General features: G+C 32.4%; 1 long non-coding RNA gene across 1 annotated transcript; it reads left to right on the top strand.

Moving 5' to 3' along the window:
• The first annotated feature begins 1571 nt into the window (after nucleotides 1–1571).
• LOC139512705 (uncharacterized) lies at nucleotides 1572–5636 on the top strand. The gene is made up of 5 exons (XR_011662322.1): nucleotides 1572–2198; nucleotides 3009–3214; nucleotides 3699–3765; nucleotides 4082–4153; nucleotides 5143–5636. It is a non-coding gene; the product is annotated as an uncharacterized lncRNA (long non-coding RNA).
• Nucleotides 5637–6109: the final 473 nt, after the last annotated feature.

Here is a 6109-nt window from a genome sequence, read left to right on the forward strand (position 1 = left end):
TACTACTATTCGCGTCGAAGTTATATAGGAGGGTTTTTTTTACATTGTAAAGAAAACAGTCATCATAATGTCAACCTATAATATACAGGGAGAAATCTGTTTGCGCCAACGCTACGTTTACGCCACTAGTTTTTAAAACACATAGTATCATTAGAGCAAAAAATAAAGTATACGATTGCGCCAATTTAAATGCATAAATTTCCTTTCTCTTTATTAAATTCAGTGTTTGAAGTGAACATCGGATAATATTTTTAGTAGTTATCTTGGTGTAATCAGGGTAGTACAGTGTTTACACCGTTGTTTTACATCCCAGCTCCCTTGTTCTAACAGGGGTGATCTGAGCCGGATCACCCCTACCAGATCACACCAGTGTGAGTCTCTTTGTTATGCATGCTTTCCTTTGTTCTGTAACATTTTGGCGGGAATGCCAAATCCACTATAAAACTTATAATAAATTATACGGAAAAGACCATCTATGAAAATTCACGTAGAAAAAATCCAGTGTATATGCTGGGATTCGAATTCAGGACCTTTATCATATCAAGCCACGCCACGTTCCACTACACCAGGACTACTGGATACGAACTATTAGTAATTCAACATACTTAAAGGAAGCAAGATATTTTTAAAAGTGGGGCGAGTTGGCAGACCTGTGTTCAGTGGGGTTTAAACCCTTTTCGTTAATAAGCGAGTTCTCAGACTGATTGTTCAATTTGATTTTACACTTTTTCAAATTGGGGCGAGTCGGTAAACAAGAGTGGGGCATTTTTTTTCATAAAGTGGCGATTGTGTGGGCCGATTGGCCAATGGGGCGAGCTGACATTATTTGATATCTACTCATCGTGTTCGGGGGTCATTAAGGGTATAGTAATATATAAGGTATATTATAATGGTTGTGTGGCGTTCTAAACTAGATTTTATGAATTGTAAATGGTTTTTCGTCTAATCTAAAAACAGCTAGGATGTAAAATAGTTATCCCATTCGGACTTGGTGTGTCAGTGTTAGATCACCCTCTGGCCTCCGGCCATCGGGGTGGTCTTACACTGACACACCGCGTCCTCGTGGGATAACTATTAAGAAAATTCATACAACCTGAGTCGCAACCGAATGAGTGTATGAATTTCAACAACGGTGTTAAATTCGGGCATATCGCGAAGCGATATCTCAGTAGCATGAGTTCGAATCTCGAAAGCAAATTTACAGATCTAACATTGTTGGGCTAATTATTAGACGAATTATATATACAGAATGTACACAGCCATGTATCACCATCATATTGCTGGTGATTCGATGGATTAATCTGTTTTAGAGTTGTCACTGGTTCGAGTGGTCTAGCGCGTCGGATACAGTGCAGGCGATTTTGTATTACGATATCTCAGTAGTATGAGATTCTTTTGACAAGTAAAGGTAACACTAGGCCATGCATTAAATTGCAACTACATTAAAATACCAGTCTAAGTACCTCTAGTTTCGAGTAAGTAACAATATATATTTGTCTTATGACACAGCAATATAAGAATTCAGCTGGAATTATTTGGATTTGATTTATTATGAGGAATATATCTTCAATTAAGGTGACTTCCGATACTAAGGGAGATAACAACATTTTACTGATGTAAAACTGGTTCCCGTTTAAAAATTTAGGATATATCGCCTGTATATCTAGGTCACGGTAACAGTTCCGATGTCGTCTGTTGTCAACGTGTGTAAACAACTTCCAAGTTACAGCTCATCGCTCAGAAGAAAGGAAGGTTTATCATAAAGGATAAATGCATGCGTTCTTTAAAAATAAAGAATATGAATAGCTTCAGCCTGAAAGTTCACACAGTCTTAAATGATTCTCAACTTATAATATCATATGATATAAGTTTTTGAGAGTTGGAGAAATTCTGCGTCCGATCACAGACAGTGATGTTTCGTTTGACGGAACCTGGAAAGAAGGTCGACGGCTAGCTCTGATGATCACCTAGCGCAGAATATGTTTGTTAAGATGCAAAACTGTCCCCTGCGGATACTGTCTGTGAACGGAAATACGACCTTCAAGGCTTGGACCAGGAGGTGGAGGCCGTGGAGCATTTTGTCCATACCATATCGTTGTAGCTGCAGTGCATGTAACCTGCATATCATGTGTGACAGTGTAGAAACGAGGGGGAAAATGGGACTGGTGGATTTGTTATCAATTCAAAAGCTGCACATGGTAAGAGAGTTCAATTTTCTCTTTATTATATATTCTCTTTAGACTTTACACATTTTACTGGTTGGAGAAGGTGTATGGTTTCATGTCTTGAATAAATGAACCTGCCCCACACCTCTCTTTTTTTTTCTTTAATTCCCCTCTATTATGGTCTGGGGTTTATGTGGTTTGAGGGTAAAAAGCTTTATTTTGAGGGGAAGTGCTGCCCAAATTTTTTATGAAGCTGGAATTTTGCCCCTGGAAGTTATTTATCATTTTTGCAATGTACACAAAGACATCTATACATAAGGGGCTTTTTAGTTTTGCATCCAAAAGGAGAGGATTATTTTGTAAATACTTATTTGGTAGCAATTATATAACCATAAATAAAATTAGAATTGAAAAAGTAAACAATTGCAGTCACAATGATTCATTCACAAAAATAATGTTTTACAAACTCAAAATATTAGTTTTCTTTATTTTATAATCAGAATTTTCATATAAAGTCATCTTTTGCATGTGATCAGAGACCAAGTGGTCGGAAACCTTACATATTTAGTCATTTAGAATGATGTGTAGAATGCAGGATAATGCATGAAGGCAAAAAAGAAAATTAAGAAGGGGGGCACCCACCCTCATTCCACATTATTAGAAATAAATGTGAGTCTGTGATCTATAAGGTAAACATGAATTCACAATCATATTATATAAATATAAATTGAAAAAATCAATTGTATATTCCAAATAAAATTATGAACTCAAGTCTAAATAGTTTATAGTTTATCTAATTAACCAATACATGTGCAGACTGACATTTCATATCATATTTTTCAGGAATGATACATGCAGGAATTTGTGCCACACATTTCAACAATTTCCTTAATGGATTGAATGTACTGTCTGTGAATTCATCAGCCATACTTAAAGAAAAAGGAGAATTAAACTGGAAAGAAAATATTTGCAGTTGCAAAAGAATCCTGTAAATAAATTCAAAAGAAGAAACAGTTTTAAACATGGTTAATTTAATGAATAATTGGAAGGTAATTAAACCTTTAGTCATATAATTCATAAATTTTCCTAAGTAGATATAAAGTATAATGAGGACCATAATTATATTCATATTTGCACTTAAGCAGTCATAAAAATGAATTAACAGATCTTGGTAATAATTTCAAGTTTAGGGTCAATATTTCAAATCAATTTTGTGGTAAAGCATTGTTATATATACTTGAAGACTTTCATGTATAGAACATGACAGCTAGAATTTGTTTCAACAAAAATATTGAACTAGAATTAGTTACATATGTATAATTTATTAAATGAAATCTATATTAATGTATAATTTCAACAAATTTAATGAAACCTATTTGGTTTTGAAAGCCTTTATACATATTATTATTACAAATTTCATTGTTAACAGCCTGAGTTTCCAGTTAATTTTAAATGTAATATGTTTTAGCTATAGTATTTGAACACTGCATGCACTTTCATTTATATATATTTATTATCACTTTTTTGCATTAGGTTGAAGCTAGTTATGTTGCAGAATTGCAAATGTTTGGTACTGGTTGAAACTATGAAAGTAATACAGGTAAATTTAAAGAATTTATACTTTAACTTTATTAATAGAAAAGTTATTCCCAAATGTCAAGGTGAAAGTGGACATTGTAGATTCTAAACACCCATGTGAAAGCAACAGTCTTCTATGGTGAGAGGATGCCATACTTAGCAATGCTCTTGTTATTATATGGAATATGGCTTTTTTTATCATTATTTTCACTATTTTGATATTGAACAACCAACATTGATAAAAAGTAATATAAAACTCTCACTTTTTATGAATCCTATATTATCTGATTATATTAATTTACTTATTTAATTTTTGTTATATTTGTTATCAATTGTAGGTCTCATGGTCATCATTTAACAGCAGGTTATTAGCAGCAGTTTTGTAGAAAAATGAAGGATGACTGTCAATGGTAAATACATACATTTTAGGATAATTACATGTAGTTACCTTTGAAAAAAAAACTTAGGTTCCATTTGAGACTTTTTAATCTGATAATGGTGTTTTGCAGGCATTTATAACATTTCTTTTTGGACAATATATTTAGTAGACTCAACTATAAAATGTAGGATCATGTAAACTTGTACACAGATGTCACTGACCTACATTTTCCACTTCACTGACTTTGGTTACATTAAACATCCAATTTCAGATACAACAAATGTATATCTCAGCAACTAAAAGGTGTCAGATCATGCAAACTTATATATACACTCTCAGAGTCTCAGTAAGTAACTCAGCTTCCAGGCAAAAGAAGGTCACAGTGATCCACATTTTACACTATTGATTTGTACTTTATTTTATAATTTAAATACAAAGTATATTATCAAGACTGCCACTGGTTCTTATGTGCCACAATTCTGACAATGAAGATAACTATGTGATGTAGATAACTTATGTTTATTTCAAACTTGGTCACATGCTGTATATATGTAAATTTTTACCAAAAAGAACAGTTCAACTGTTTTGATTTAAGGTACACATATATGGTAAAGGTCACACCTATTAAATATACATGTACATGTATACCTTGAATTTATTTGCATTGGACCCTATAATGCTCCCTATATCATTTATATTGTCAATTATTGCATTCCAAATTGCCATTGTTCACAAAACAAAAACCACTAAAAAGGATGGCCATCATATGCAAAAGCAATATAAAATGCATACCCATCAGCTGACCTAATTATTGCAATCACTTCAAAAACCTGGCCATATATCATATTATAAAACTCTTAATGAGTACCTTTGTTAGTCAGGTATAAAATAATCTTTTTAAATTGATGTTGTAATGCATGATTGGATTAATTTTGCACTCACTGAAATATTATATAGATTTAGTAGTTTATTAGTATATATTACACCTTTTCATTACAAATAAATAAATTAAACTTTCAGGTAAATGCAGCAACAGAATGTTCCCCTGGAAAATTTACGTAAAAAATTTGGGAAAGTATGAATAAGAAATTAGAGAGGCAAACAGATAACCAGAAAACAAAGATTTTGAAAGAAAAGAATTGCCACTAATAGTAATATGCTATATCTGACTGGGAGCAACATGTACTATTCAATATGGAAGGATTGATAATTTTGACTGAGAACACAGTGAACTCTAATAATGCTATGACTATCAATAAGTACTTGACTGAATCAGAGGAGTAAACTAATTACACATTTGTAAATATAACAGTTATATGTTTGCTTGATTATTGAGGCATTCAAAATAAAGAAAGTTGAAAAACCTTTGAAAAAGTTATAATTTCATCATTTTTTGGTTATGTTACTATGACAACTGAAATATATAATGTATTATCATTATGCTTCATCAAACTTAAATCATTAATTGTGGAAAAGGTGACAAAGTCTTTTTTAATCCATTTACTTGCATGACTGTTACCTATGAATCGATAATTTAAAATAAAATATATTTGGTGATTTTCGCTAACTTCTGAGTAATTTATTTTGCTCATTTAACACCACAGTAATGCTAATATAAGCTGCATTACAATGTATCATAATATTTGTTTACATTTACATAGAAGCCATGTGTTGTTGGTCTGAAATCATGGTATTTGATCTGCCATTGTCTGTTAGGTTGTTAATCTTGCACATCAGAACAATGCAAAAACTTGAATTTTCCAACTTCATGTCCTGTTGCCATGGTAACCGTTGTTCATAGAAACCAAAAAATTGTTCTCATTTGATTGCCTTGTGAAACTGTATTATTCTGTGTTAGTTTAACAAAGGATATGACAACATATGTCACACTTTGATCACCGATGATGAAAGATATACAAAAAACTGCTGTTGATCACTGTTTCGTTAGGGGTCACAAAAACATTTTTCGTGCAAAAAATAGTCTGGT

Source organism: Mytilus edulis, chromosome 2 (assembly GCF_963676685.1).
Source record: "Mytilus edulis chromosome 2, xbMytEdul2.2, whole genome shotgun sequence".
Lineage (NCBI taxonomy): Eukaryota > Metazoa > Mollusca > Bivalvia > Mytilida > Mytilidae > Mytilus > Mytilus edulis.